Source organism: Cyclopterus lumpus, chromosome 4 (genome assembly GCF_009769545.1).
Source record: "Cyclopterus lumpus isolate fCycLum1 chromosome 4, fCycLum1.pri, whole genome shotgun sequence".
Classification (NCBI taxonomy): Eukaryota; Metazoa; Chordata; class Actinopteri; order Perciformes; family Cyclopteridae; genus Cyclopterus; species Cyclopterus lumpus.
Genome location: NC_046969.1, coordinates 18,092,796 through 18,105,645, shown reverse-complemented (window position 1 = coordinate 18,105,645; position 12,850 = coordinate 18,092,796).

The following is a 12,850-nucleotide window of genomic DNA, read 5'->3' as shown; positions in this document are numbered from 1 at the left end:
TGACTTATGTAGTAATATTATCCTGAAAATTATCCAGTTAACTACGTTAGTCAGGTACGAGGAATAGGGCCCAGATCTGAAAAGTATTCAGTTTACTATCATACATGACAAAGAGAACCAGCAAATCCTCACATCTGAGTGAATGTTTGGCATATTTGCTTGAAAATGTCTAAAACTGCTATGCGATTATCTAAATTTTTGCGCATTCATTTTGAAACGAGATACCTAAATGCTAGCTGAAAATGCTAAATACATTTTTCTTAAACCTAATTTTTTGTATTGAATGTATCCACCTATAGGCATCTATCAGTTACTCAGAGCAGGTATCTTAGATAAACAATGGCTAGTAATACTATGGAGAAGGTGCCTTTAAGGTTATACAACTAGGACCTGATGATGCAGCAGCCTGGATCACAACATATGTGGGGAAGTGTCACCTCAGTCATGAATCAATTGACATCTCCCTCCACTCTAGAGTCCCAGGAGCTGGTTGTTCCTCCACCCTGCAGTCCAACACTGCCCGAGCAGCACTGAGGATGGTTACCTCTGTATTTGGGAGTATTCCTGGTGATACCCAGAATATAAAGGTGTAGAATCTCATAGAAAAGTGTAAAACCTGTGTGTCTCTCTTGAGCACACAGCAGCTCTTGTAATGATGAAGATGTCCAGTTTCCTGTGTGTAGTTCACGGGGGCCTCTCAGTCATTGTGAAGTGATACCGGAGGGTGAAATGGAACAGCCGGGGGTTTGGAGCCGTAATCAGACGGATTTACACTTTGGCAATAACAGCATCCACAGGATTTGTGGCTGTGCACAACATTCTCTTTTAAGGTCCAAATAAATTGAGTGTGATTGTCAGATAGGAGGTTTCATTTTAGATGTCATCTTAAAAGATCAGATTGAAGAATAATACAATGTAACCAACTTGTAAGTACACTCAAAGAACAAAACTGCTAGAAGTTTATTTAGGTAGGAGTTGATTGCAACGTAATTTGAGCAGTGTCTCATTTCTTGTGCTCTTCAATGCGTCTTTTTTTTTGTGCAAAGTTGAATGAATAATGTTGTTTTATGAAACTTTGAGTCCCGAATACTGTAATGTTTTTCTTAGGTATGATGTTCATATTGAGCCTTTAGTAAATTATATCTATAACCAATGTCAAGTCAAAAAATATATATTTAGATTTGGTACATTTACAAGGCAACATTTGTTCAAAGGATTAGGCAAAACAGACAAATGGTATACGTCACTCATTGAATTCTGGTGCTGAATGTCATCTCCTCAAGAAACTGTGAAGAGTTCTGATAAAAAAGTGTCAACACCGACATAATGTCCTTTAACACAAAAACTCGGATAATCTGTTATCCTGAACTTAAAAAAAGTAGAAACAAAAAAGCTTTATTAAGAGTCTGTTAAGCTTTTGCCATGTTTTCTCACTAATTCTATTTTTAACAGTTTTATCAATTAGTATCACAGATACCAATATACACAAATTAACGCATAACTCTAACACAACATCCATCCTTTCCTTCTGCTATTTTCGAAGACACACTCACTCTTACTCTCTACCTGACCCTTCCTTCTAACTGGCATTGTGGTGACCCACAAGGAGTCACCTGGGTACACCTATCGGTAGTGTTGGACCAGCAAGGGGCCTGTCTGCTGTCAGGGTGCACCCAGCGGCGAGCTCACCATGACCATTAAGTAGCAATATAAATGGAGATTAGGGCCTCCAGTGTAGAGAAGATAAAATGAAAACAATATACATTTCCAGATAAGTTACAATGATAAAGACGCCATGGAAATGACTGTCTGGTATATGCGCTTGTTGAGAGGACATAATCCTTCAGAGGGAATGCCCTTTTGGGAATTGTGCAGTTGATGTGTGTCTCTAGTAAAAAAACGTCTCTATACTACAAACTGTATTGATTGGTAAAAAATGGTTTTACTTGAGTTCTTTGCAAACTCACTCACTCACACTCTACAGAATCTTCTGCTGGATTTAAAAAAAAGGAAAAGCTCTTTTCTGGTGTGGCCAGGAAGATGATTGTTCACAACCAACAACCCAGAGACTGCTTAAACCTCTTGCCTCAAGCCTGAGTCGCTAAGTCCACAGCACTCCATCTCAAGTATTCTAGGAGGCAAGGCAAGTTTATTTGTATAGCATATTTCAACAACAAAACAATTCAAAGTGCTTCACATAAAACCACTCAAAGCATCAAAACATAATGCAAAAGAAAACAAGATTTAAAAACAATTAAGAACATTCATTAAAACATTAAAAACAGTCAAAAAGCAAGAAATAGAATAGAACATTTTCAGTGCAGTTAAAGAAATAAAATACAGTAGCGAGATGCAGAGATGAATCTTGTTCAATTAAAGGCAACAGCAAGTCTTCAATCTGGATTTAAAGGACCTGAGGATCTCAGCAGATCTGCAGCTTTCAAGGACCTTGTTCCAGATATGTGGAGCAGAAAAACTGAACGCCGCTTCTCCATGTTTAGTTCTGACTCTTGGAACAGAAAGTAGACCACTCCCAGACGACCTGAGTGGTCGGGATGGTTCATAAGGTAGCAGCAGATCACAAACATATGTAGGTCCTAAACCATTCAATGCTTTATAAACCAGCAGCAGGATTTTAATTGAGGTGAGGGATTTGTTTGCACAGAAAATGTCAGAGTACCAAAATAGCTCTCTCTCCTGCCATGGCTGCTGCCAACCTCATGCTCATGGTTTTTCATTAAAAAGAATGGAGGCTGCAGCAGCAGCCACTTTCTGTAAACAGTAAAAGTACTCACTCTGCAAATTGGCCCTTTTTAGAGTTCAATTATGGCTTCAAGGTCCTGAAAGATTAATTGTTTTATTATCTTATGCAATCAAGTTATTTTTGTGTGCAACCAGATAAAAGACAATATATTGTATTTATTTATTGTATATATTTACTTATGTATGATGGAAACTAAGTGACTCCTCGGTGTGAATGTGTGGAAGCTGGTTCCATAAAAGAGGAGCTTGATAACTGAAGGCTCTGGCTCCCATCCTAATTTTTAGGACTCTAGGAAGCATGAATAGTCCCGCATTTAGTGAGCGCAGCTCTCTAGTGGGGAAATATGGTACTACAAGCTCCTTAAGATCTGATGGTGCATCACCAATCAAGGCTTTGTAGGTGAGGAGAAGAGTTTTAATGTTAGATGGTTGACCTCTCACACTGGGATATGCTCCAGCTCCCTGTGACCCTGCAGGATAAGCAGGTATAGACAATGGATGGATGGATGGATGGATGGATGGATGGATGGATGGATGGATGGATGTTTGTTTGCTTGCTGTTGTTTGTGTGGAGAGGCAGAATGACTCAGTGGTCAACCACCGGGACCGGCAGGTGAGAGGGAAACCGTCTGTTTTCTCAGAGCTCTCAAACGTCACACAACAATCTCACATCTCGGCCCGCCTGAACCTGCCTCATTTCATTTGATGTTTGTTTACCAGACTGGGGTCGCGCACCTCCTCCTCAATCCAAAAACAAGACTTGTATTTTTCAAGACAACTTACTTTGAACAATACATAGTTTCAACAAATGTTTGCAGTTCAAAACAAAAGGAATCATGCAAATGCTGCTTGCAGAATTATGCAAATCATTCATCACAGCGAGATATGGGGAAGCGAAAGGATGCATATAAATAAAACAAAAGCGCTGATAGACTGAGAGAGATTTAGATAAGAATAAAGAAAATGTCTGTGAATTTCCTTCACAAAAAAGAGAAGTATGGAATACAGAATTGGCATGAAGTGTCAAGGAAATATGGATCATAAGAGTTGTAATGTTTACTAAATCAAACATGCGTGTAAATATATAAATTACATAAATATAAAAACAATGAATGTACTGAATATGGATTGTGCAGATTTAGATACATGTTTGTCGACTCTCCACCTACTAATGTGGTAACGACTTGGTGCATAAATCAGGCAGTGGTCTATTAGATGCATTTAATTTTACATGTTAGGGTGCTCTGCTCTCACTTGAGCGGTGTCTCCTGTTGACAGATCCATTTGTGTTAGTTGTTGATGTACTTGTTGTCTCATACATCTCTACTAGTGTGACAGCTTTCCAATGCTGTCTCGGTCCATACCAGACTCCACCTCTACCTCTCCACCAGACTCCTTTCCCTGCTCCCACTGAGGCATTGGATATTAAAATGTGTGGCCAGTGAAATTACCTGATAACGTTGTTAATATTTTAGGGCTGCACGGTGGTGTAGTGGCTAGCACTGTCGCCTCACAGCAAGAGGGCCACGGGTTCAATTCCTGGTCGGAGCGGTCCTTCTGTGTGGAGTTTGCATGTTCTCCCCGTGGCAGCGTGGGTTCTCTCCGGGCTCTCCGGCTTCCTCCCACAGTCCAAAGACATGCTGCAGGTTAATTGATCTCTAAATTGCCCATAGGTGTGAATGTGAGAGTGAATGGTTGTATGTCCCTACATGTGCCCTCGATGGACTGGCGGCCTGTCCAGGGTGTCCCCTGCCTTCGCCCTATGTCAGCTGGGATAGGCTCCAGCGCCCCCGCGACCCTAATGAGGATAAGCGGTATTGAAAATGGATGGATGGATGGATGTTGTTAATTTCAAAAGAAAATGAAAAAAAACTGATGTCGTTTATGATATTTCTGACTTACAGCCTAAATCAATAAATAAACTAGCAGTAAACGAGACGCCTTGTCTTTTATTCATGCCGTGCTTTTCTCCGACACGCCTGTCACATATTCAGGTTTAAAAAGATAAAATAAAGTTTTAAACTAAAAGGGATTTACTCGTGAACCCCTCAGGATATTAATTACTTTTGTTTTCAGATCCAAAAAAAAGGAGAAAAACACATGACAGCTATTCACCCTCAACAAGATAAATCTATCTCGCTCATTTCCTTCACTTTTCTTTCAGAGTAAAGTCTTAACAATTCCCCGGTGAGACTCATTACTCAAAATGATTAGTAAACAATACAGGCTGCTGTCAGCTCACCGACCTAGGAGTTGCACTAAGTGACTACAGCCCAAAAAGCTTGATTGTATTCAAATTCAGCTTCAACTCCTCTCATTTCAAACTCTACCATCAACCTGCAGCTCAATCACTGCTGTCCACCTCCATGTCATGCATGATGACTCTTCAAATTCAAATTGATACCAAATACCTCACTTCTATTTTCCCGCTAACTGTATAAGAGAGACATTTTTGTCACAACTTGAACCAGTGGTGAAGGTTTCCTCCAGCATTTTGTGGGTTACACTCATCTCCAGAGGAGACAAAATGCAAATGAAGTGCAGCAACTTGAGGCCTTTCAAGGGAAGTAAGTGGCTGCAAGGTCACACCTACTGGTGGTAAGTGGCCTTCTTGAATGTTCATGAAGTGAACACATTACTGATTGTGTGCCAAGGCTAGTGATATTCAGTATGATTGAGGTGATATATTGTATAGCCAATAATCAAAATAGGTGAGGGTGACTAGCTCACGTCCCCAGTGCAAGGGGCTTCATCGTTTCTCTTTTGTAATTACTAAACTACCATTGGATACCTGCAGTATGAATCTCATCCATATTGAAACTAATACGTACAAGAAGGCACACTTGAGCTGCTGGCTGTAAAACCTTCAAAGATCCCATAACTGGATCCAGTGGCAGAAAAGAGAGCCGACTGTTCCCATAGAAAACCATTTTTATCTGCATAGAATAGCAGCGTGAGTGTATATGTGTGGATGTTTGTTGTGGCTCACACACAGGAGACGCGTTCACAATGAAGAGAGAAGAACTGTGAACTCTCTCGGAGGCAATACAGCAGACTTGCCAGTGTTACATAAGGAAGGGATTTCTCCTTTTAAAGAGATCGGCACTTCTGTGCTTTTCTCAACCCCTGGCTCACATCTTTCCACGTTGGCAAAGACTGCATCCATTACATGCTGAAATGTCAGCTGTTTGTTACGGACTTGAAACTGTGTTAAACAATGTAATGAACGGGCCAAATTTATCATTGATTGTTTTCTTATTTTTTAAGCACAGAAGGACATTTGCTTTTCATCTGTAAGAGGCTTAACCCCCCACTGTGAAAGGAAGTAATGTGTATAATCCCTAAAGACACAAGTTTATCAAAATTGTGGATTTAGCCATGAAGCGTCCTCACAGCAGTGACCTTCATCATAATCAGTTCCACAAAAGCCTACCGTCAGAATTTAATAATACTACTATCAGTGATCTTCTATCCAGAAAATACTTGTGATGTTTTTGGACACCCTCTTTCTCTTGAATTGTCTCATCTGCTTGAACTTGTTCTTCCTAATGTCTAAAATTGTCTAGCAAGTGAAAAATAACTGGTTATATATGCTATAGTGGCCTAGAGTACATTGATGTGTAGAGAGCTGTTGATAATAGGAGTAGAAATTAGTTTTCCCTCAGCGACTTCCTGAGCATAATCAAATATCTTGTGTTTAATAGGACTGACATAAGTAGGGAAAACTCAAACTTACCGATGTATGGCAATGCTTCTAAACACCATAACATGTAATGTTTTCATATTACATTTGGTTTTGCCACAATTTATTTAACTCTGAGTTAATGTACATTGAATCCTCCTACTAACTAGTAACTCCTCCTACTGATACACTACACTAATGTATTGTCTGTAATATTATTACTTTCACTGAATAAAAACATGGATCGTGTTGAGCAGCTGTTAACCCTTGACTTCGCTCATCGTGACATCCTGGAGGTATAAGTATGTTAATACCGCTCGTTGTTATTTAGAGGCTACTTTTGTCAGGATCTGTAGTGTTGTGTCGTGTTTCCTGTTTTATTTTGAAGTCCTTGTCTCTCGTGTCCTCTGTTTCTCTGCACTTCCTGTCCCTGTGATTGTCTGCCCTGTCCCTGATTGTTTCCTCCTGTGTCCAATCACCTGCACCAGCCCTCTGTATTTAAGTCCTGTTCGTGTCATTCCCCTTTGTCGGTTCGTCTGGTCTAGATCATTGAAGATCATGTGTGTGAGCCTGTTTTGTCTGCTTTGAATCCTGTTGAGCAATAAAGTTGCCTTTCCCCCATGTTGATGTTGTTTGGGTCCAGTTACCTGCTGCGCACATAACAACTTTTTTATAACTTCTGGTGTAATTATTTCAAATAGTTTTAAGCCATTAATCATTTCTCCTTTTGGTAAAATACAAAGAACAATCTAAAACAACTCTTTAAAAAAATCAAAAGTATAGTTCATTGTCACCAACCACATTATGATCATTCATTATGTTAAATAGCCAACACATGCCTTATATTCATGCCCTGTCCTCCACCAAAACATGCACTGCACTTAATACATTGCCTTTAGGGAATACTTCAACCACAAAATGACTAATTGTATATCAATGTCTCACCCCGTGTTAACCAGAGGTAAAGTACTGTACATGTAAATGAAGGATTTCCTTTCTTGTTCCATTTTGCAACAGACTTCTGCAGCTTTGCTAGACAATTTGTTCAACTAAAAACGGAGGACATGAATATAGAAAAAAGAACAAAATACGCCTTATTTTTTCATACATCTTATTTTCCACACTGATTCAACACAATGAGTGTGAAAGGGATGACTCATTTTACTCAAGAAGCTGCACAAGGACAGATGATTGAGAAATGTAACTGTGGGACATCCATACAAACTTGCCTTCACTTCAATCTTTACTTCACGCAGTGATTGCTGTGATGTCAAGTTCAGAGGTCACTAAAGGTCACCAGTAATTGGCCACTGATGAATTAGGTGTTTTCAGACGGCTAGAGACATGGCTAATCAGCATGTAATCCGATGCACTCTAATTTTCTGCAATAGTGGAATAAGATGCATGGTGGCGAAATCTGGTGGCATAGAAATTAGTTCCTGCAATGCTGAGTCACCTGGAGTGCAGACAATACAATGACTAGACTCATTTACATATTGTCGTGCTATTTTTAACTCTCACTCGAGTTTAATTAAAAGCACAAAATGCTAAAATTACAGTGAACTGTTCCTTTTGGGAAATGTAACAGTGGTTTATCCAGTAATGTGGCAGAATTAATTCACAAATTAAATAAAGTGAAGAGTGCTTGTGTTTGAGTCATTGAGGACGAAAACAATAAAGCAAAGTAAACACGACCACTAAAGAGTGGTAGGAAACAACATCTCTCCCTTTTTCTGTTGACTGTAACCTCATAAGTTTCCTAAAAGGAGCGAGCACATCAAATGTCTTTACCTGTAAACCTTCTGCTTTTCCTTCTGCTCAGCTGTCAGGTGGTGACAAGACTGGGCTCTAAAAAAGAAAGAGACAGACGGGCGGAGAGAGAAAGAGAGAGAGAGACTAATAGAGAGAGCGGTTCTTCACTGCATTGCTGGGCTTGTGCCCCATCATTTCTCCATCTCATTGAATTTATCAGATATAGCCTGGCAGAATCACCCAACCTTGGCAGTGATTATGCTCACCTTGTCAGTCATTCTCTTAGGATGTCTGTGGAACCACATGAGGGTGAAGCAATGCTTGTGTATACACTGTACAGCCATTATATGAAATGGAGCTAGATATACAGTAGTATACATTGTGTAGATCTCTATAGAGGGTTTCTTTGTTAATGCTAAGTTCAGATTGTACCATTTAAATAAATAAGCTCTGCTTTGTGGCATTACCTCTATGTTGTAATAAACTGGTATATATACACTTCACGCTCAGAATCATTATTCCCAAAAATACAGTGACCACAAATTCCTTCCCCAACTGACAAAGCATAACTGTTGAGACACCATGATGTTGTGATTAACGCATGCCTACTTGCATGTTCAAGTCCCCAGTTTTAATTTGTCAGAACAGCATCCAGCTGTTGTGGTGTAAGGGGTCAGCACAGGCTCGTCTTGAGTCCATATGACACCCTTCAGCTTCCAAAGACTGCCAGAGTGGGTGGCTTGATGACACAGTTGGGATGTGGTTTCCATCTGTGGCTCTACAGTAATGATGTCCTTGAGAAAATGGGAATTTCCCAGCAGACATGCTTAATATCAGATAGCAACTGGGGATGGATGAGATTATTGTGCATCTCCCAGAGGAGAATACAGATCTAAGAGTGATTTTAAAAGAGAGGCACTTATGCATGTGCACTGGTTTTCTAGTTACGCTGAGGTAATTTAGAGGATCCAGTTTTGCACATGTAAACATTTCATACTTATAACAGAAATATGGAAAAAATCCTTATTCTGGTACTGACATAACGACAATTTATTCATACAATTCAGTATATTAATATATATATATCATAATAATATTCAGTATAATATGATACTTTGCCTAATATGCTTGATGGAGTTATCCATGTGTGTCCTGGTGTTCTCATGTTTTCTGTGTGTTTCATGTCCCTTACTCCCGTATCTGTCCATGCTAGATCTGTCCCCGTTGATAAGATAAAGCAAGCATGGAAAGCTAAATACGGCATTAGCACGACAGTTGTTTTACCTGTAGTTTCTCCTCCAAAGTTCTTCTCTCAAACGGGTCTTGGAGCAGAGATTTTACCGGGTCGGTCTATTTGGAAGAGAGGTGCTCGTGTTCGCGCTCGCCGTTGTCATCAGGGTTGCCAGGTCTGTGTGACAAAACCAGCCCAATGGCCAATCAAAACCAGCCCAATGGCCAATAAAACCAGCCCAATATCAGAACTCAAAATATGCCCGTGCCAAACCATATACACTGCTTTTGAAGTCCAACAGCATTGCTATCATTGCCAAATGTATTGTAATATCTACAAAGTAACACCAAATGTTTAGTATGCCAGCATTAAAAGCAGTTTTCCCTAAACAGTTATTTCACCTAGGTCCTAAAATGGCCTTGTGTAATTAGATACAGTATATTATCATAAATAAAATATAGCTCTGTGAACGTGTAGACCAATTCACTGACGGACAAACTAGAGAGACTGAGAGCGTTAGGTGTGTGTGTGTATGTGGGCGTGTTCCATGTCCATATGTGTACGTGCTGATCTGGAGTAAGTTTGATAGGATTTGGGTATAAATAAATTATTTCATTTAAAATATGGATCTTTATTTAAAGATATTCATGTAATTTGCATGCAAAATAGGTCTACCCGAACCAGCGGACAAAAAATTCCGCGGACCTGGCAACACTGGTTGTCATGTCGTTAAAATAGTGCCTGAGGAAAACGCGCAGCTTTGGACCAGACGACTTTGGCCCAAAACTGAATCTATTTGAGGACGTTGATTGGCTAAATTGTATGTCACTCATTTATATCTTTAATCAGTAATTGGCTAATCTGCTTCTTAGACCCGCCTCTTTTGGGCCAAATTGATTTGAACCCAGCGCAGCTGATACACGCAGACAGGCGGAGAGGAAGTGCAGGAAAAGCATATATTTTGCACAGATATCTTATTTTACAAATATTACTGGGTATATTCCATTTTCAAAAACACAAATATTGACAATTTGTATAATTTATTATTACTATATATTGTTTTGTGGCTCAAGATTGGGCCAGGCCCTATGGCCCTTTATTTGCCAGCCGCCACTGGTTTTGGAAGGTGTATGATCTATCTGCTATTTGCATACAAGCACGTCTTCAATTTAGCAATTTAAAATAGGATACGCTATAAAGCTTTTCACTTTTGAAATTTTTTTTTGAATTTCTTATATCAATTATATTAATATATTGTATACAAAATCTAATTATCTCTATACTAGGATAACGCGAGATGAGTTCCAAACTGCATGACGTTTAAACATGATGGCTGTGTGTGATGTTGCAGTCCTGTCCTGACAAGGAACCCTTGACACCGTCTTCACATCATTAGCTCTCCGAACACTTGTTCCTTCAGTCTGATATTGACAAATGAAATGAGTAATGTAGTTTTGGGTCTATTGAGTTTGTTCTTAACAAAGAGAGGTGCACTGAGTTCTGAACTGAGCCATGACTATAAGGTCTATGATTGAGACTTGTATCAATCCAGGTCAGGCTGGGTTGGTTAGATTGACTGAATGTTCCACAGGAGTGGCTGAAGAGACGATAATTAAAGAGTACCATCTCAAAAAACTCATACAGCATAGGGTTCCACAAATAACACTACTCTCTTTGATTGACAGGTGATTTCTTTTACTTGTCGTGAATAGACAACTCTGGGAGACTGAGGCTCAGTGGTGAGCAGGGTCCTCCTTCAATCAGAGGATTGACGGTTTGATCCCCGGCTCTATTAGCCCATGTTGATCTGTCCTTGGGCAAGACATTTAAACCCCAAATTGCTCCCGTAGCTGTGTCTACGGTGTGTGAATGTTAGTTAGGCCTGAAGGGCAGGTGGTGCCTTGGTAGCTCCTTCCATCAGTGTATGAATGGGGCAATGATGACAAGAGGTGTTAAAGCGCTTTGAGTGGTCGGAAAAATAGAAAAGTGCTTCACAAGTCCATTACGACTGGGAGGTAGAGGTTTTCAATTTGAAAAAAAAGTGAACTGCAGTTGGTTGAGTGTCACTCAAACTCATTCTGTAGCTAAACAGAAAAAAACTGAAATACAATTTTTCACCAGATGAACTAGAATTGTAGGTTTATTAACACCTTAGTGGCATTTCAACTCACACAAGCTGTTCAGCTCACAAAGCAATCCATCTTTAAATGTTACTTCAATTGAGAGGGCTTCAATTTAGTAAGCCAACAACTGAGAGATGGTGAAGGGTGTTTGACAACTATTTCTGGGTTGTGTGTTTGTGTGCGTGTGTGTGTGTGTGTTTGACACTTAACAAGGTGTTGGACAGTATTCCCAATTTCTCGACAATATTTTAAACAGATCAGACTAAAAGCTGAGTGATATTTGCTACAGAGGACAAAGCCATGACCATAAGCAATATTAGACATGAAGGTACTTAAATCAATTCAGTGATATTTAGCATCTAAAAACAACTGACTGTTGCCTCTCACAAATATAAACGTAGGCTTAAAGAATATCATGTTAGTCATTAAAGATGCTTTATGAGTGATTGTGAGCGTATCTACTGACTATCAACCGCTCTCAGGATGATAAACAACTAACTGTGCTGACAGCTCACATAGTTGACCTGAGGATGGCCGTTACTCCTCAACGACGACCTGTCTATCAGCTATTATTGAGGCTGAGGGGCAATCTGCCTGTGAGCGCCGGACCACAGTTACTTAAGAGTGCTTTAACCTCTCGGTTAGGATGCAGACGTATCACTGATGCAGCACAATGCTTCTGTCATACACTCAGACCACAAGCCTTTTGTGGAGGGTGCACACACGCGCTCTCTGTGCTCAGCGTCTCCTCTCCTCTCATGAAAATTCATGAACCATCTCTGTGTCAGCCTGTGAAAGCCTGAATACACTTCACATGGTCAAAACACACCAGGCATGGAGCCAACTCTGATGGGATTTACACAGGAGGAAAAAAAACATGTCCAAATTCTTTGTGAGCCAAATGCAATAATGTTTTGTGTCACACTTGGCATAAAGGTTACTTGTTTTTGGAAAAAATATAAATCCAGCTCCAACCACAAAATGCTGGCTTATTAAATGTTGTTATATTAATACACTATGAAATAAAGTGACGGTGTTTTTAATCCATTCACCATCACACACACTGCAATTACTCCTAACAGGCTTCTAGTTTGAATGCAGCAAATGTTAATGTTTAATTCCTCAAACTAAATGTTTGTTTGCAAGACACCTCACATGTGAATCAGTAAAATGGCACTAGAGTACAAGGGTGGAGTTCATTTAAAATAATGATCGTAACTATTTCTGGTCATGGAATTTTTCATTGAACGATAAACTTCGCAGCCTCCTGAGCACACATCTCTGAACCATAATTATTGA